The sequence below is a fragment of the Heterocephalus glaber genome, unplaced genomic scaffold (genome assembly GCF_053883595.1).
Source record: "Heterocephalus glaber isolate CG9 unplaced genomic scaffold, H.glaber_assembly_v1.0 deba00000546, whole genome shotgun sequence".
NCBI lineage: Eukaryota > Metazoa > Chordata > Mammalia > Rodentia > Bathyergidae > Heterocephalus > Heterocephalus glaber.
In genome coordinates this window covers 10,446,231-10,468,000 of record NW_028258147.1, presented here as the reverse complement: position 1 = coordinate 10,468,000, position 21,770 = coordinate 10,446,231, and positions in this window count along the sequence as shown.

The window sequence follows — 21,770 nt, the reverse complement described above, 5'->3', positions numbered from 1 at the left end:
AAATAACAAATTCAGTGAGAGAGAAGTTAGGGAAACAACATCTTTCACAATAGCATCAAAAAAAGAGAGAAATACTTAGGAATCAATCTCATATAGGAAGTAAAAGATCTCTACATTGAAAATTACATAACATTTAAAAAGGAAATTGAAGCAGATATCTGAAAATGAAAAACCTATCCCTTGCTTTTGGACAGAAAGAACCAACATAGCAAAAATGCCATACTCTCAAAATTGTTATATAGATTTAATGCAATCCCAATCAAAATACCACTAGCATACCTCATAGAATTAGAGAAATCATTCCTAAAATTTATTTGGAACCAGAAGAGACCTAGAATATCAGAAACAATTCTTGGCAGCAAAGGCAAGGCAGGGGATATCACAATCCCTGAGTTGAAACTATACTACAGAGCTACTATGATAAAAATATATATATATATATCATGGTACTGACAACAAACAGACTTGAAGATCAGTGGAACTGATTAGAAAATGCAGAAATAACCCATAACACAATCAGTTACCTTGCCATTGACAAAGGGGCAAAATATATTCACTGGAATAAATATAGTCTCTTTAATAAATGCTGCTGGAAGAACTGGCTTTCTACATGTCAAAAACTAAAATTAGACCCATGTCTATCACCATGAACTAAACTACATCAAAATGGATCAAAGATCTAAATATTAAAACAGAAATATTAAATCTGCTGGAAGAGAGAATAGGTGGAACACTTGACAACATAGGAGTAGGCAAAGACTTCTTGAACAAAACCCTGACTGCACAGGATAAAACACATCTTAATTCCTTGCTTGTTTCCTTTCCTTCCCCTTCTTCTCCCTCCCTCAATGTTTGATCCTTTACCCTGTTTAGAATGATCTATCTCCCAACATTCTTCATCTATTTTTATCTTGCTCTTTATTTATTCTCTGAGTTTCTCACATAAGACAAATCATCCATTCTAAGCTTTAGTGTCTCATTTATTTTACTTAAAATTATGATCTCACGATGCATCCATTTTCCTAGAAGTGACTCAAGCTTATCTTTCTAGCAGAATAATAGTCCATTTTGTGTAAAAACCACATTTTTAATCCATTCACCTTTTGATGGACATATAGGCTGCTTCCAAGTTTTAGGTATTATGAATTGTGCTGCAATAAACAGGGGTATCACTGTAATAAACATGTATCACTGTAATATAATGTCTTTAACACTTTTGGGAAAGTACCTAGAAAGGGAAAAGTTGGGTCAAATGGAATGTCTAGTTTCACTTTTCCACTAATCTCCATAATAATTTTCATAGTGGTTGTACAAGTTTACAATCCTACCAAAAATGTAGAAGGATCTCTTTTCCCCTGTAGCCTCTCCAGCATTTGTTATTGTTTGATATCTTAATGATGCCATTCTTTGTTGGATTAGGTGAAATCACAATGTTTCAATTTGCATTTCTCTAATGGCTAGAGATGTTGAATATCTCTTCATAGATTTATTGCCCACCCATATGTCCCACCTGAATATCTTCTGAGAAGGTTCTATTTATTTTGATTGTCCATTATATGATTAGTCTTTTATTTTGGGTGTCATCTTTTTGAGTTTTTTGTATATTCTAGATATTAGTCCCCTGTTTGAGGAATTGCTGGTAACTTGTTTTTTGCCCATTCTCTAAGTTATCTTTTCACTTTGTGGCTTGTTTATTTTGTTGTGTAGAAGGTCTTTATTTTGACATCATTCAATCTGTTGATTCTTGGTACTATTCCTGTGCAACCAGGTTTCTACTCAGAAAGTCCTTGCCTACACCTATTACTTCAAGAGAACTGGAGAAAGTAATCCTTAAATTCATACGGAACCAGAAGAGACATAGAATAGCCAAAGTAATTCTGGGTAAAAAGGGCAAGGCAGGGGGCATCACAATCATGGACCTCAAGTTATACTACAGAGCTACAGTGATAAAAACAGCATGGTATTGGGAGAAAAATCCAGACTCATGGATCAATGAGACAGAAGAAACAGAAACAAACCTATCCATATTCAGCCAAGTTACTTTTGACGAAGGGGCCCAATCCCTTTGCTGGAAGACAGATAACCTCTTTAACAAATGGTGCTGGGAAAACAGGCTATCCTTATGCCTAGGGTTGAACCTAGACCTATATTTCTCACCATGCACTAAATTAAAGTAAAAATAGATCAAAGATCTAAACATTAAAACAGAAACACTTAATCTGCTGGAAGATAAAAGAGTTTAAAACTATTGAGGACATAGGCTCAAGTAGACTTTCTGAACAAAACCCTACTTGCAAAAGATATAATACAAAGAATCATCAAATGGGACCACATCATATTAAAAAGCTTCTGCACATCAAAGGAAACCAATATCAAAGTGAAGAGGTAACCTGCAGAATGGGAAACAATTTTTGCCAACTACTCCTCAGAGAAAGGACTAATATCTAGAATGTATAAAGGACTCAAAAAAATTATAAAGCCACCAGCACTCTATAATGCTGGTTCTATTCTAATGATCTTATCTGATTCTGACCACTTCTGAACGGTCTTACTTCTAAGCAGGATATTTGGCTTAAGTTCCCCTTCTATTATCGAACAATGGCAATTAACACATGAAGCTTTGGGGGACACTCAGACCATATTCAAGAACAGCATTAGAGTCACTAGTTTACATTTGCAAAGGAGTCTTGTAGCATCACAATGAAAAATATATATTTAGAAATTTATGTTAGGAAATAAAAATATTTTGAGAGATGATAAAGGATAGAAATGACTATATGTATGCACTTACAATATAAAATGAAACATATTTATAGGCAGAATGATAGAATTTTACCTGTGCAGTAAAAGAGCTGAGTTAGAAAAATTTTCCAAATAAAACATCATACTTTAATTCCTAATATAAGACTGAAAAATCAATATTTTTCTTTTTAGCTCCAGTTCACAGACTAAGTAAAAACATCAGTACATTTTTTTCAGTTATCACTATTATCCCTGTATAATAATTCAAAAATCAATCCATGAAAAACAAGTATGATTCATATTGCAGTCACAATTCAATCCTGCCTTTCTGAGTTTTTTCTTCATTTTTTTCCCCATCCTTTCAAATTTGCAGGATGAAATGTGTCTCTTCTACTGTGTATTTCCCAGATTGTTGTTAGAAATATGTTATGATTATATGACTAGTAATTAAAGATCCATAGGTGATACAGAGCAATCTAAACAAATAATCTGCCCCCTTAAAGAGCTTAAAATAGATATAATCTTAAGCAATACTGTGAAAAAGACAAAAGATGCTACCTTAAATTTTTCTCATGATCAACTTGTCGCAAGAGGGTTTCCTGTCCTAGAGATTATGCTTGGCACTAGTGTTTTCTAACCTACCTGTGATCAAGGATTAAATTTGTATTTCCAATTCTATGTGGATTAATATTTTCATCAAATGTAGCAGCAGAATTATGGGAGTATTGGGCCGAGGATTTAGCTCAGTGGTTCTGTTGCTTGCTTCCCAAGGGCAAGGTCCTGAGTTCGATCTCCAGCCGCCCCCCCAAAAAAAGAATTATGGCAATTTCAAAATCAATACAAATTTCAAATTGTTTGTTCCCAATTCCCATACTTAGCTTTTACATATCTAGTAGTGTCACATGCTGGGATCAAAGAACAGAAATTATTTTGTGCAGCACTACTTAGGAGAACTCCACATATTACAAAAAAGTAAAAAAACTCCAAACAACTTTATTTAAGGTCACAATGCAGGCATGGTACAATGCATAACTGTAAACTTCTCATTATAAATACCACTGAAATTCAAGGGAATCCAGGGCTTCAACTCACCTATGGCCTCAAATTCTAAGAAAGGGGAAGATAAAGGCACAAGGCCCAAAGGTTTATGCATTATTCTGCTGCCAATATTGAAGACAGTACCTGCTTTGGAGTATGAGAAGGATGTAAGTAGAGGAAGAATTTGCATAAGAGAAAAAATTAGCTTGTGAAAAGTTTCTTCTCTTTTATCTTAACTGTAATAAATTCATTTATAATAAAGTATTGTTTCTCAGTAATGCCAAACATCAAGTTCCTTGGTTCTTTTTCTTGTTTTGTTTTGATACATGGCCCCTAGACATATATTATTGCTGCATAGGGCAGATGGGAAACATTAAACAAAGTTGAAAAACTACAGTTCTTTTTAAATAAATAAATTAATATTTTCATCTATATACATATCAATCTCAAAAATAAGAGAGACAAAGCATTAAGCCAATTCTACACTGTGGAAATTGGATGACATTTAATGATAAAGTAATAATAATAAATAGTTTTCAAATAAAAGTTAAAATATTAGCTTTATAAATATTTTGATATGATTTTTAAAACAGCCTTTATTTTAGAATAGATTAATAGAAAAATTGAAATGGTAATACAAAGAATTCCCATGTACTTTACACCCATTTTCCATCTTACATAATATGTTTTATTTGTTACAATTATGGAAATTATATAGATACATTATTTTTAACTTGAATTTTCCATTATTTTTAACTAAAGTTTTTCTGATTCTAACTAGACTAATACATTACATTTAATAATTATAAAGTAACCTCTTAGACACTTTTTGGTGATAGTAGTTTCTAAGACTTTCTTTGCTTTTTTAATGATTTTGAGAGTTTGGAGGATTATGGGTCAGGGGCTTTGTATTTGTCCCTTATTTTATATTTGTCTCAGGTTTTGTTTTTTTTTTCCAATGATTATACTGATGTTTTGGATATTGGGGAAATGACCTCAAACAGGAAGTGCTATTCTCATCAAAGTGTATTAAGAGCGCATGATTTGTCACTATTGACGTTCACCCTGATTACTTGGCTTGGGGGAGTTTTTACCAATTTTGTCCTCTGTGAAGTCACCTCTCCCCCTCTTTCCATTCTGTACTCAACAGAAACAGTGCAGTCCACTCCTAGGGAGTCAAGTGTTATGCCTCACTACTTTGTATTCAGAGTGTTTACATTATTCAGAATTCTTTCGTAAAAAGAGTTATCTCTTCTTCCCATTTGTTTGTTAAATTACTATCCGTATCAGTACTACTCAAAGATCTTGATTTTTATACTCCTGTATTACTTTATTTATGTAATTTTTTCATTTTTATTTAAACAGTTCTAGCTGTAGCCATAGGGAACACTTTCTGTTGCCTTCTATGTTCTTTTGACATAGTCTCATTATTTATTTCTCTCTTTATTTTATTTTTGTTTGTGTTACATTTTGTCTTAGAACTTCCTTATTTTCTGGCACTACAAATACTTCAAGTTCATTTTGTGTATAACAGATTTTTATAAAGAAATCCTGGTTTTAAATTTTAGGTGCTGAGTGGGCTCATTATTAAGATTATTGCTTCTAGGCTTTCTTAGTGGATACAGGAAAGACAGAGTGTGTGTATATATACACATATATATGTATATATATGTATATATATGTGTGTATATGTGTATATATATATATATATATATTTCTGCATGTTACCATTTTTTTGTCAATATTAAGCCACACATGAGTTCCTTCTGATGGCTCTAACTCTTAATCCATTACTATGAAGATCACTGTAGACTTTCCCCTTACTTATCTTTAATAGGGAGAAAACAGACTCCTAGATTTGTAGGCATTTACCTAATTGTTCAATTCTGGTATACAAGGCCTGAACATTTAGAGTAGTTCATCTGTACTCCCATGGGAATCAACTTCATCACTAGGTTACAACCCTGTACTCATTTGTTTTGTTCTAGGTTTTTCATTTTCCATTCATTTTCAAAGGTCCTTAGGTCAGCATGATTTTCCTGATTCTTTAGTGAATTCTTCTCATGCAATGCTAATATGGTAGGATGATTTTTTAATATTCTACATTCTACATATTTTTTAATATTCTACAATCTGTTCTGATATATTTTTATACCTAATTTCTTTGGTTCACTGAATAATATTTTGCTGTGTGGATGTAACAAGTGATTTACCCATTCATCATTCATCTTCTGAAGACTATATGAGATAATTCTCTTTTTAAGAATTATAAGTAAAATTATTGCAAATATTAGTCTGCAAGGGGCCTAAAAGACCAAAGTTTCAAGGGACACAGAAAAGAGGAAAACATGAATGTTGAAGAGCTGAGAGAATTGTTCACAAGCTTCCAGGCATTAAGAATACAGATGTTTGAGTTGAAATTCTGTCATATTAGAGGGAATATTTTAATCATTAATTTAGGGTTCTGTAAAAATCTTAGAACAATTCCATTTTAGGAATAAAGACTCAAGATGAAAGAAGTTGCCCTAGAAATAAATGTAAAAGGAAAACATGTACACCCTAACAAAGTCTCCCTCATGTCAAAGTCATATCTCAGTAATATAACAACCTATTAGGTAAAAAATAATCTTCATCGAAAAATAACAACATTTAGAATCTCTAAAGAGAAACTTTTCAATATTCAAAATATAAGTAAAAATTACTGGTTATGGAAGTAATTAAGTCTATAACCTAAGGTTACAAAATTAGAAGAAAAAAAAATGACACAGATATTGAAAGTATAAGAAAAAAGCTACATAAATTACATGCAATAAGTTAATGCTTCTACAGCTAAAGGTGTATATAATGAGGTACTATATAGAGTATACTAGAAGAGGTATAAAACCTCCAAAAGAATGAAATTCAAAGTAGGAAATGAAAAATACACTACTTTAAGTAAAAATAATTCACTTGTTGAGGTTGATAGGCAACCACACACAGTAGGAATGTCTAAAGAAATTGACAAACTATATCCATAGGGGAAAATTTGATAGGATAAAATGTTTTGGATCTCAATTCAAATGAAATATTGAAATGCTATGATATTAAAATGAAATATTGGAATATTAAAATGAACTAAAATGAAGCTTTACAGAAAAAGATTGAAATAAAATATTCTCAAGATTTCATGGTCTAATAAATGTAAGAAATGACTGATTGGAGCCCCAAAGGAAAGAATATGTAATGTGACAAAGTAAAGTACTTGAAGAATAATGGATGTAGTTTTTAAATATTAAAAGAAGCCAATAATCTGCAGATTAATAAATGATAAACAGTTTTATGTTTGTTTTTATTTCATTTGTGTATTACGGAAGGGCTAGGCAAGGACTAGTCTTTCAACTATAGACAGAGAAGAAAGTGCAAGTGTAATCTTGATTCATATTTGTGATCGCTTGTTTCCAGTTTTCCACCAACTAAGAGAATATAAACTCAGGACTTTTCATTTCATAAATTTCTACCATTAAGTCAATTAAATTACGTGTTCACATGTTAAGCCCCTGTCCACATATTTAATTTTCAATGACTCTTAGAATGGACACGTTATTCTTGATAGCTATAGATAAGTTAGAAGCTATATACATAGACTCAAAAGCAGGTCTGGGAGTCTACATCCATATATTTTCATGTTTCTAAAGTGCCAGGAATTACTAACAGCTCTTATTATTTATATAGCGTTCTCCAGTTCTGGGGTCTCCATCTACTTGATAGAACACCTAACATTAAATTCAATCAAATAACTGATATCTTACTGTAAAGGTGGACTAATCAGAAAAGTACAGCAAAATGTTTTTGATCTCCTTAGAATCAATGTACCCTCAGGTAAATCACTGTTCAAAAATATTTTTAACCTTAATCATTCACAAATAGCCATTTTTGGAGCATTCAGAATATTAGCATATAGAATTTTTCTTACAAAGTATTTCTTCTAGATTATATAAATGATTGTAAAAGTTATTTTGTCAGTTGTGCTTAGAGAGCAATGTCTGATTTTAGGCATAATTGAACTATATAAATTCAATGTGAGCTGAAACTTAAAATAAATTTGTTCTTCCAGTTATAAGTTGTAAATGTCAAATACGAAATACAGTAGTACAAAAATATCATAAAAACTTCCTACAATATAATGGTGTTTTATTATATCAATACCGAAATTCCATTATTTTGAAAGCTACTTTTGCTTATAAGGTTTAAGTTTATTGTTTGGCTCACTGGTTGTTAAATTTCAATACAATGGAAGGAGACTTTAAAAAATGAACTGTAGAAAGCAGATTCTGACATTTACCGCTTAATTTGTACGGCCCAAAGGCTTGTAGGGGCCTAGGAGAAGATCACCCCCTACCGGCCATTCAGTTCCCTAATTATATAGTAAATTCATAGCCAGCCTTCGCAAAATGAGCACACATACAAATACAAGATTTGGAATATCATATAGCAATTACTAACATTTGAAAGATGTTGTAAATTTCTGAACAAAAATGATCAATTCTATTCAAAAATAAATGTTTTCCCATCCATGTTTAAATATAGAAAAATTTTGTAAAATATTGATCTAAAAATGAATGATAAATGCATGGCAGTCAGAGCTTTAGAGATTTAAAAAGTGAAGGAAATTAATTATCTGAGTGACTGGAAGTTACATTCCAAAGATATCCATGTTGTAAACTCTGGAATCTGTGAATATGTTAATCTAACACGGCAAAGAGTACTTGTGCTTTCAGGTGGAATTAAAAACAATAGTCAATAGATTATATGCTAGATTATTTCAGTTTGCTAAATATTAATGTGAGTGACTTATAAGTGGAGGGAGAGAGAGAGAGAAAGACAGAAGAGTCAGAAAGTTGTGAAGATTCGAAGAACTGGGATCCCCACTAAAGAATGAGGATGAATGTTTTATTAGTAGAAATGCTTAAAAGAGGAAATGAATACTGCTTACTCAGGGGCAATACGGCAAACACTGGATAAAGACGACTTGAATCATGGAATCTGCACATGCATATCAGCACTGAATGCAGGCTTTGGTGTTCCCCACCATGAAGTGAGAGCTCAGCATGATTTCAAGCTTTATCATTATAATACAGCAAACACAGCAAAACGGGATGAGTTTCTGCATGGCATAAAACAGGGTTCTCATCAATCTCTTAATATTCATATAGTGGATTTAAGTAGCACTGAGTCATGCACATGATACAGTACTTTTCTTCTGAACATTAAGGAAATGAATTTCACAATCAGTATAAATTAAACTGCTGATTTGTATTGTCATGATAGTATTTTTATCTAACATTTTAAAGCACATGTTAGCTAAAATAACAGTTTTTAAAATTTATAATCTAGTTTCCATACATATTGTAATGTTGACCCTTTCTTATATTCAAGAAATATAATCTAAATTCCTTTCAGATTCAAGAAGAGACATATGTATGTGATTTATAAATTCAATAATATGTAAAGATAATCCATAATCATGTTTAAAATTTGTCCTACAATCTGTTTATCAAGTTTATATAAAAATGAATTAATAGCTCAGTGGTTTTGCCACCTGCTGTGCAAGAGCAAGGACTAGAGTTTGATCCCCCGTGCCAAAAAAAAAAGGAATAAAATACAAAAATTGCAAAAGATAAAAAAAAAAAGATTTGAAGATGTTGTGCTGCTAGTTTTGCAAATTGTAGAAAGTACCACAAGTGGAGAGCTGAAGCTGAAAAGGATCTCTTAAAATCTCCAAAGAATTTTAACTCTTCTATATTTTGATTTTAGCCTAGCAAGACCCATTTTGGACTTCTAATCTTAAGATTTTAAGGTAATAAATTTGAGTTTTAAACCACAAAATTTATAATAATTGGCTAAATTGGCAACAGGAAACTAACTTACTTAGTTTGTGCATTGCCTAAGCTCTAACTTTAAATAAAATACAAATGTTTGAGTTTATTTTTCCAAATGAACAAATTAATTGAAGTAAGACTATCTAATAGAAGAGAAATGTTTAGGGCATTAATTTGCCTGAGATTACAAGCAATAATAAAACGATGAACACAAATGACATATTTTTGAAAAACCATCAGGGCAAATACCCATGGTATGTGGAGACTGGTGTGAAAGGAGTTCCCTGTAGTTACAATTTGGCACAAACAGCACAAAATTATAGTAATCACTAATTATGCAAAAACTTGGAATCAATGCATACTTTTCTACTTTGTATGAATTAAGTAAAGAATATATTGAAATCAAGTGAGCTAAAACTTTCCACTCATAATTAACACTTTCAAATGTTTCTACTGTTAAACTGTGTCCATCAACTAATGTACCATCTGATGATTTGTCAAAACTCTGTGAAAACAGTGTTCTGAAATCAAAGCTTTTATTTTAAAAATCTCCCCATTACCCTTTATTCAGAAAAATATCATTTTATTCCTATTTTTACAACTTGATGAGTTTTCTTTAATCATTGAAAAATATTTCCTGTATATTCAATATACAGTAACACCTTGGTTCACAAATGCTTCTGTTTGCAAATAATTTGGTTTGCAAACAAAAGCATTCAGCAAAATTTTGCTTCTGTTTGCCAACTCCACACTGGGTAACAAACACGACCACAGCCATTTTCCCCATATGAACACAAACAGAGCCATCTTCCATAAAATCATAAAACAAATTAGGTTTATCAACCAAGGTACCACTATTCTATTAAATATGCAAAATATTTTATTTTTACATATTACATTATTTTAACCAGAGTAAGATTTCATTAGCTTCATAAAGGACAACAAATACTTTACCGATTTAAAAAGTTGTGATAACTGGGTGAGTACAGAGTAATGTAAATATGACCGAGATCCTCTGGTTATTCTTTCTTCCTTTTTGTCCTCCTTGAACTAGTGTATCAGCATTTTCGTTATATTTTCAAACTTTAAAGGTATAAATTAATTTATTCACAACTTCTTGGAGTTATTTGGGAAGGGCGGGTCATTGCAACTCGCAGAATTCAGTGTTGTAATGCTTAAACGTTCATTGTTTGTCTATGCTTTTCAGACACCTCTTCTTTCTTAAGTCTTTTTCTCTGTAGTTTTATCTTTAGTTTTTAAATTTGTTTTCTAGGCATGTTACCCACTTCAGCAAACAAGTTATCTGAGTTTTCATTCTCTTGAGAAGAAAAATATCTCTTTGTAAATAACATATATATTTTCCTTTAATGAATATTTTCATCTCAAGTCACAACAAGAAACTTTGAAATCATTTGGCTTTGGAAATTATCACATTGTGAAAAGAAACTTGTTTCCTATCTATTGAGAATTAGTCAAATACAAATCCAGAATTAAATGATAGGAGAGCATGCTATGCTGTATACTGAGATTAAAACTAAATGTTATTTCAACTCTGTTGGTCCTTACCTTTTCTATGGCCTTTTGAACAATCAATTAATTACCTGATGTCTCAGATTTATCCTCTTTATAATGAGAGGCAAAGATAGGTGGCCTACAGCGTTGTTTCTAGCCATGAGGTTCTATGATACTTTGAGTACGAAGCCAAATCCTCACCATTGAGGCATTTTGCATTCTTCTTGGGGAAGCAAGTTTTATGGCCCATGTAAAAGAGCACATGGCTGAATGTGATGCCTAACAGAGCAAAATTTGAAGTGTTATATGAGATTCTTGAAATACTGAATATTACCCCCCATGAATGATGTAGTTGAAGAAGAAAGCACTTGATTAGAGAGAAAAATGGAGTCTGGCATGAGGGTGCCAGCGTGGAGAACTGTGTCAGATTTGGTTTGGCAAAAGCAGGCTGTCCTTTGAAGCTGTAAAAAGTAAGTTTCAACAGGTAGAGCCTGAGTTTGTCCACACGGAAAAATTTGGCAAAGAAATCCATATTTACTTCCATAGGAAGCAGGGAGCTACTGAATACTGTTGAAGAAAGGAATAATCTGATGGAAAACAAAAAAAACCAAAAAGCTGGCAATAACACAAATGAGTGAAATATGTAGGAAAAGAGGAAGAGAGGGAGAAAATACAAATGGAATAAATCATTTGAACTTATTTTTGTCTGAAGTTAAAGCACTGTATTATCTGTGGAAACCTGTAGCAGCCTATAATAAGGTATATTTGAAAAGAGATTCTAACTTTGAAATAATAGGACACAGTTGAAATTTGGCAGTGATAAAGAAAAGAAAGACAAATATAAGAGATTTTTTGAAGTGAATTTTGAAGGTAGTTTGGTGCCTTACTGAACACGAAGGAAGAAATATAAAGTACGACATGGATATACGAAGCTGAGATTGGTTAAATGCTAGTGGTAATAAGAATAAGTAAGAACTCGAAAGGAAGACATTTTGAGAAAGAAGATAATATATTTTTATAAAAATTCTGTGAAAATCAGTGATTTAGAAAAATGATAAAAAACAGTAAACTACTGATTCAAGAATATTGTGCTAAATATTAATTCATTTATTTCTATCCATGTTTTTGCACCAGGAGAGATTATTTAATTTCTACATTTTTAACTCTATGTTTCTAATATTTAAACATCAATCCACACACATTTCCTCATACATTAATTCATGTCAGCATCTAAATAACAAAGAGGACAAGTATTTTTTACCTAAATTGCTAATTGTAAACATTTGCTATTGCATAATCACTAGTTTAGCAGCATAAACACTAGTTTAGCAGCGTAAACAGGTTTTGAGAAAAAGTGCAGGTAGAAGAAAACAAAGATATAAAATTTAAGAAGAAATAAAAATTTCATGTTTAGTTGTCAAGGATAAGACCATTTCTAATTGTTGTTTTCATGTTGAAGTTCCAAGTATTGAAATTCACATTTCATCAACTGAAGAAAAAATGGCAACATTGTACACAGAGATATGAAGTTACTAATGTGCTTTAGAATTAGAATTTCTTCCTATATTCTAGTCTTCTTTTTTTGAAAATTTGATCCTCAGGGAGTGCGTTGTGTGACATTTGTAACACCCAATTCCTAGCACCTACTTCCATTCCACGTATCTTTCATTTGCTGCAATAGGACCACATCTTTAACTGTTGCTAGTATGCTGTGATTATCCTAAAGTCAGTTATTTGTATGAAATCTCACAGTCCCTTGGAAAAGGACATAGATACTACCCATATAAAGGAGGATCATTACATACACATACGCTGAACAAATTCAAAAGTCCATTAAAAAAGGTCAAAGTGAGACACATTAAATTATGGAAAAATGTTGCTACAAATGTTAAAGAAAAGTGTTAGTAGGATATGTTATTCTCTGAAGAAGACCTCAGGGGCAGAACAAGCAATCCATCCATAAACTGGGCCAAGTTGTGCCCTAATGCCAGCCCAGCCTGTGGCTAGAGAAAAGGCTGAAGATCAGAAGATGTGAGGCAATGGAGAGATCTTGACAGTGACAACAGAGAGGAAAAGCTACATGCTTCAACATATGTTTCCAGGCTCCATCAACTAATGACTGTGAATTGTAGGAACGTTAGTTTCATTGTTGACATTGGCCTCTCAGTGATGACTGGCTGGATATCATCGAGGTTCATGGAGAAATTAATGGAGCAGTAGTAGCCAAAGGAGCAGGGGAGGCAAGGAGAACTGTGAGAGAAAGCATCTATGGAACCACGGGCCAGTTTTGCATTTACAGAAACTCCTAACAAGAGAAAGAAACAAGGTTGTACAATTGACAAATGGGTGACTACTTACTAACCACAACTGATTGAAATGTTTTTGAGGCTCCCTAGGGGTTGACCTAAAGTTTCATAATTTTTGCTCCTCTTGTTTAAATATTTAAACCTATTTTAGATACTTAATTTTATCTGTATGTACTGCTAAACTCAACCACTATCTTTACATTTATATCAAAAGACATTCACACCTATAGAAACACATTACTTTTTGTTAAATAGTATGGCAGTTATTTCTAGTTTGTACTGAAGTTATAGTGGTATGACCATAAAATAATGAAACTGGATTTATCAAGCCATATAAGGACACTTACTCCTTTAGCATCATTGCATATAGTTAGCAAAGTTTTCTCAGTTTCCATATGTTAACCACAGCTCATATTAGTTTTATGTGAGCTTTTATATTACATGAGAATATTTTCTACCCAAACTTAGTCATCAGAACTAAAAGGTACAAATGCACATGGATGAAACTTTCATTTTTAACTAAACGAGGTAGCTTAAATGAAATACTAATAGCAAAAACTGTATTAATTGATATAATGTGAAATGTAATCTTTAAGATATGCTTAAGTAATCCACATTTCCTCTTAGGTTTAATAATTGTTTGTTCTTATGAAACTAAATCGCTTCAGTTATTTTTCTAGCTATGTATAGATGTAGTTCACATTATATAAAACTAAATTTTCTGGCTATATGACTGAAATTGGGAGTAACACATAAAGATGATATCTATCTATTATTTCTTTTTCTATTTTTGAAATGCTTCCTTTCTTAAAAGCAAAAGATCAAAGAAAAATATATTTTCTTTTCTTCAACTATGGAGCAGAGAAAAGTATATCTAAAAATAACACAGAAACTCATAGTTTGAAGTGAAGACTACTACTCTAAACACACACACAACACATAAGAATGGGTTTTTGGGAGCAATATAATTTGTTCTACTTACAATTATTTTAACTTCAAGAAAGAAATATCTACTTAGAAAAAAAGTAAGGGGAAAATATTTTAATAAAGGCATAGCAGTTATTTTTACAGACATCCAGAGAGTGTACACAGAGTCTTACAGGACTGAAATTAAAAAAAAGAAAAAGAGAAAGTAAAAGATTCATTTTTATCTATAGAGGCTATGCAATCTTCTTTATAAATTAACTGTTCTAAAACCTGCAGATAATTGAAACTGTCTCTGGTTTCTTAATACAAGAGCCCATGAAACCAACATAGTTAAGTCACAATTTTCTTTTAAAGCAGTTCACAGAAGATGCCCCTAGTCCCAGGTATGCACACTTGAGGAGCTAGCTTAAGGTGACTCTAGGTTTCATCAAGGTTAGGAGATGGAATTTATGTAGGTAGTGCATAGGCAGAACTGGCATCAGGTAGTATACAGACATTGATGCAGGCAAAGTGGCACAGCAGGAAAAGCACTTGATTTGGAACATACAGATCTAACATCTCTTTATTTATACATTGAGATAACACTACAGCCTTAGTGATATATAATATGTGCATTTTTATACATTTCTGGACTTTTCTAAGTTCTTAGAAATGCAAAGTGATTTTCCTTCTTTTTTCTGTTTATTAAAGTCTAGAAATTTAAATCAAGCTTAATAACATTGGAAGCCTCCAATATTTTTATTCTTAAAAAACTGAAATGAATCCTGAATTTGAAAAATCTGTCTATGAGCAGGCTTTCTATATGCTCCCTAACATTATCTGGTTATTCCACATGCACAGCTCTATTGAATTTGTTTCAGCCTTAATTGAATGATTTCCATGTTTATACTGATTTGTATAAGTATTTTCATGAACTTATCATATAACTATTTGCAACAGCTCTGCAAGGGAAGCAACAAAGGCCACATAAAAGAAGTAAGCAGAGATCTAAGGAATTGATTCATTTACTAATTCATCTAGTGAAAATTTATGGAACACCTAATTTTACAAGGCAATGTCCTAAAGTACTCGACTTATAGCAGTCAACAAAATGAATAATACTTTGCTCTAATATAGATTATATTTTAGTAAAAAAGAATAAAAAAGAGAGAGGAAAAAGAAAGGAAAAAGGGAGGAAAGAAGAAATGTCAGTGGATGTTTAAGCTGTTTTCATATCTTGGGTATTATGTAAAGTGCTCTAAGGTACATGGGAGTTCAGCTATCTCTTCAGCATCCTGATTTCATCCTTCAGATATACATCTAGAAGTAGAAATTCTTGGTCACATAGTAATTCTGTTTTTAATTTTATGAGAAACTTGTATATTGTTTTGAATTGCAGTATGATATTTACATTCCTGTCGACTGTGTGCTTAAGGGTTCCAATTTCCCTTTGTCCTTTATGATATTTGTAAACTTTTCATAATAGTTAAATCTTGGAAGTGGGCTATATGTCCATTAATGAATGTATGGTAACAGAAAATGTGACTTTTACATGCAACCGAGTATTACTCTGCTATGAAGAAAGATCATGATCTTCACAGTGGTTACACCAGTCTGCATTCCCACCAGCAATGGAGAAGGGTTCCTTTATCTCCATAATCCCATCAGCATTTGTTATTGGTTGATTTCTTGATAGCAGCCATTCTTTCTGGGGTGAGGTGGAATCTCAGTGTTGTTTGCATCTGCATCTCTCGACTGACCACTGATGTTGAACATTTTTTCATGTTTATTTGCTGCTTTTACATATTTTGTCTGAGAAATTTCTGTTCATCTAAGATGACCATTTTTGAATTGGGTCTTTAAATTTGGGAGGTCTGATTTTTTAAAGTCTTTATATATTCTAGATAGTGTCCTTTGTCCGAAGAACAGCTGGTAAATTATTTTTTCCCACATTGTAGATTATCTCTTAGCTCTGCTGGTGGTTTCTCTTGCAGTGCAGAAGCTTTTTAATAAGATGAGATCCCAGTTGTTGATTCTTTGTGCTAGTTCTGTGCTACTAAGGTTTTGTTCATAGAGTCTTTTTCTATTCCAATGTCTTCAAGAGTTCTACCTAACCTATCTTCCAGCAAGTTTAGTGTTTCTGTTTAAAGGGGAAGGAAGGAAGAGAAAGGAAAAAATATGAGAAAAGGAAAAAATGGAAAGAAAGTCTTTGTAAATAGGGAGGGGTGGAGGGGTTGCAGGGAGGGCGGGGGAATGGGGAAAAATAAGAACCAAGGTGTATCATTAATCGTATAAATTCCCAATGATGAATGTCATTATATTGTACACCTAAAATGTACCAATAAACAATGAAAAAAATAATTTTCCTTTCTTTTTATGTTTTTATCTGATTTTAGGATTGGAATGATATTAGGCTAACAGAATAAAGTAGGAAATATTATCTTTGCTTCCATTTTTAAAAATAGATTGTACAAAATTGGTGTCATTTCCTTGCTAAATGTTTGGTAGGACTCACCAGTGAAACAATGTGAGTGTGCTGCTTCCATGTTTTTCATATTTGGAAGATTATTAATCACCAATTTATTTCTTTAATAAATATGAGTATAAAAAAGAAAGATAATGTCCCATTATTTGTAGTTAAATGGATGAACCTTGAGACCAAATGTTAAGTGAAATATATCAGACCCACAAGCTTAAATATCTTGTGGATTCTCTTATGTGAGAAACACAAAGTATAAATAAAGAGCAAAATAAAAGATGATAGGAGATAGGGAGATATATTTTTCTCAAAGGGGGAACGGGATGAAGAGATGGATGGAGAGGTGGTGTAGGGGAGGGAAAAGAGATGAAAATGAGAAATTTAGATGTGTTATGTACATGTACCAACTCCACATAAGCAATGTAAATATTATGTACTGCAAACATGGACATAAAAAGGAAAAGAATAAAAAGTTGGATGGAAAGGGGAGGGAGGAAAAGGAAAAGGCAAAAAAAAAAAAGAATTAAAATGTGTAATGTACCAGTTACCTAGAAGGAATGTAAACATTATGAACTATAAATATGTACTAGTAAAGGAAATTTTCTGAAAAAAAATTAAAAGAAGTAGCTTAATATAAAGGAGTGGTGCCAAATCTTCTTTTCAAAGCTACCTTTGATTGCTACTACTAAGTGCAGACCTCTACAATATAAAATAATAGGTTACACATTGGAAAAGTGAAATTTTTTATATTCAAGTTAGTTTTAGATTGTTTGATATCTATGTGGGGATACTGATTAATAGACATATGTATTTCTCTGCACTAAAGTACAAAGTCTCAAAGCCCAATTGAGTCCTGAGCATGAAGAACATGCCTTTTTAATGTGAAGCAGGCATCTGTGCATTAAATCTTTAGACACAGAATTTACTGTGGGTGCAGGCTCTATTTTCATCATCATCTGAAGAGATAAAATGAAAATGATAGAGTAAATATTTCTAATAACTGCAATTTTAAAAAATTAATTTTTACCATCCATGCAATGTATTCCTTACCTATTAGTCTTTCTTCCATCTGTCCTGTAATTATTTTTCCACTGTTCCTATGAAACTCTAGTCCCCCATATTGAATATAAACATTATGTGCTGCAAACATGTACTAATAAAAGTAAAAAACACTATTTAAATTTTAAAAAAATTTAAAAAATCAAAATAAGTTAAAGAACAAAAACAAGCTTATGTTCCTGTTCATCTCAAAGTTTAGATTCTAGATAATCAAATACAGATGATGCTAAGGTGAAAAATAAAGAAAAAGAATCTTTAAGAGGAAGTTAAATGACTTTGGGTTAGTCCCATCTCATCAATAATTAGTGTCTAGTTCTAACAGTGCACCATTCTGTAACTAAAGAAATCTGAATCCTGTATATTTATCAAGCAGGATGAAGCCACTGGAAAAGACCACTAACATGTATGTGAGCAAAGGAAGGCAATGATAGATGACGTTGGATTCCACAGATTACAGGAATTTGAAGCCATTAACCCCCATAGGTTTGAGTAAGAATAAAGACTAAGGTGAAGGAAGGATTATCAGAACCTACAAAGAATGAGAGCTCTAGAGGGGGCTACCCAGAAGGAGCTAGTGGCTTTAATGATCCTTTGCAGGTTCTACAACTTGAAGACTGACAGTAATAAGGTTGAGGAATCCCTGACTTCTCTTTTTTCCTGCTCCTAAATCACTTGCTGGTGCTTCCTATTTGCTAACCCTAAGAAGGAATTAGAAGTTAAGGGATTATAGGTGATGCAGTCAGGTAAATTCTCTAGTGGAAAAGATTAGCATGAAGAAGGGTAGGAAATTGATTTGGATGGAATAATGTAGGAAGACTATCCAAACTGAGTTTTCCTTCTAAAAGATAAAAGGGAAAGATTGCAAAAACAATCAAGCAAACAAACAGAACAACCAACCAACAACAATATTTTCTGTCAACTTCTCTTCTGGGTACTCCACACCCAGTCTTCTATGACTATATGATCAATCTGGAATCTTTACCAAGAGTCTCATACACGGCTATTTTTATAGAATAGAGGGGGGTGAGAAGGATGTGAATTGGAAATAATTTACTTCAGTAAATTTTTCTGTAATGATTCTTTTTATATATAACCGGTCACTTCTCAGTTTATAAGAACAAGTACTCTGAAGATTGCTATCATAACTGAAATGTTTTATTTTCCCCATGATCTCCTATTATAATGCAGTGGATATGAAATGATCAGAACAGGATAATTTTGTAATGAAGAAAAAATTCCATGGGGCATAATTTCCCATCTGTAATTATTTTACAAATGTCTATTTTGCATGAAAAACAACATAGTTATAAGGCGTGCAAAGCTGTGTTAATGACCAACTATATTTCCATAAAAACAGATGCCAAGAAAACATAGTAAGGAAGTAAAACCAAATTGAGCTTACAATGAACACTGAAACTGGACTGTCTGCATTTGAAACAAATGAACAGACAGTGTAAAATAAATGAAAAAAACATGCACATAGTTAACCATAGCTTATATCACACAACGAATTCACCAGAAACTTATTTTTCTCTATGTGCTTAAATTTGCTAGCTTAACTAGAAAATGGTATTATTTTAAATGTAGATTTCTTCAAAGGTCTTTTATGATGGGATTTTCAATACACACAAAATTGAATATACATTGTAATCCTTGTTGAGTTGCAACAAGATGCCTTAACTATTAATTTTGGGAAAAGCAATATGTAGTTTCAAATCAAGTGGGTGAGCAAAATAAAGATTGGAAGAAACTGATTACCTTTTTCTTTTCTTTATTTCCTAAGCAACAACATTCATTGTTTTGGTGCTGTATTTACTCTAGCTAAAACTCATCTGATCTCTAGGACTCCTTCCTTTATGTTGTGAAGTAAGCACATATTGAAATTTGATTAGCCCTCTGCTGAACCTGTGTGACCAGGAAGCACTTCAGATACCACTCAGTGTGGTACAGGGATTCCATTAAGGTACAGAGGGTTTCATAAAGAATACCAAGGTCTCGCTCTGCAATGTATGTTGTGAGAATGTTGAAATAAGGTCATGTTAGATTCCATCAGAGGAGCTATAAAGACATTTTCAATTCTATAACATCCTAGAGTTGTTAGCACTCTTATTTGCATTTGTAAGAAAAATAGACCAATGATTTGTTCATACATTTAAAAAACCGTGAAATTGAGACAGACTTGATCTCATGAAATAATGGACATTTGCTTTATCCCTGTAATTTTTCACTTGCTTGATTCAAGGCTCTTGTTCATCCATTAACATGCTTCCAAACTTAACCTTCTGTATCCCTGGGAATTTCATTCCGTACATAATATTTTATAAATGAATAAAAAGAGGTTTTGGGGTGAAGGATCATTTTTCAGTCACTGACCCTCAGCAAGGATTTGTATTTAGGTCTGTATCTCTCAGAGTCTGGACCCTTTTTAATTATTCAACACCATGTAAGATAATGTTGATAGTAAAAAAAGTAGCTTTTCTCTTACAACCTGCAGAAGAGTGAAAAAACAGTACTAAAAGAAAAATTACTTTATATTTACTTTTTATTTTCCCCAAATTTCTGGCACTTTATGGGGTTTTTTTTGTTTGTTTCATGGACTTTTGGGGAACTTTTAATGCTTTCAGGAAATAGTTACTCAACTGCCCATCTTCCAATTAAATGAAATAAAACATATCACTGTATTTTACCAGTTTTATGTGTTTAGATTAGGAAAAACATACGGTAGCTATCATTTTTTATCTAACATTTAAAAAAAATTTTCTAAATGTATTCCTTCTTAATTTTGGTACAGTTAACAAATTGTTGGTTACTGTTACTAACATGTTAAATATACTACTCTAACCAATTGCAGAGAACTGAAAATTAGGATAACTTTTATATGAAATCGAAATATCATATATCCTTGTGGTCTTTAGTCACACCATACCTCTTAAACTTACTTCCATATTTAAAAGTGATTTTGCTGACTAAAAAATGGTAAAACATTTTCTTAATTTTAACATCTATTAAAGTTCTCTGGCAAGTCATTAAAGCACTATGTTTAATTGACATAATAGAATTACATTTGTTAACCTTCCATGCACATAAAAAGTAAGAATTATTACTGAAGAAATATTCAAGAAATAAAATGATACTCTTTGTAAAACCACTGGTCTCTATACCAAATGAGAATGTGGAAACTACATATTAGAACTAAATTACATGTGCATATGAAGTAATTTATCTTTGGTACATATGATTTCTAATGTATCATTTTGAATTAACTCATCAAATTCAATGTTTATATCATAAAGATGCATAAGTAAGAAGAAACTTTCTCCCTATTGCTAAGTGGATATATTTGTACAAAATTATTTTATTCTTTCTCCTGATCACAAGCTAGAACATTTTCCCCTGCCACCATTAGTTATGTAAATCCACAGAAGTTGGGCAAAAGTCATTTACTCAAGTCCTAGGACCAGGCCATAGAGACCAGCTTTAAAATGACTTTTCACAATTTACTGTTGGAGCGAAATGAATGTCAAGGACTCAGGGGAGAATGATACTGTAAAGTGGAGAGATTTGAATAGCTGTATGTGAAGGCATCTGCCAATCAGTTGGATTGAATTATGGTGAGTGAAAAATAAATGAGTAGCGACTATGATTTTGTACTTTGTGACCAAAGTTTAATTGTCCTGCCAAATAAGCTTCCACAGTTTCAATTAGCTGGCTCCAATGTACGTTTAGCTATACAAACTGTATTTATTCATTTTCATGCTTTAATCTCTTCTTGTGCTTCATAGAGCATGTGTTTCTAATTTAAAAGTCACTGTTGAGTCCCTTTCAAAGTCTTTTCCACATGATAATGTGACAGCATCCTATCCTTAATTG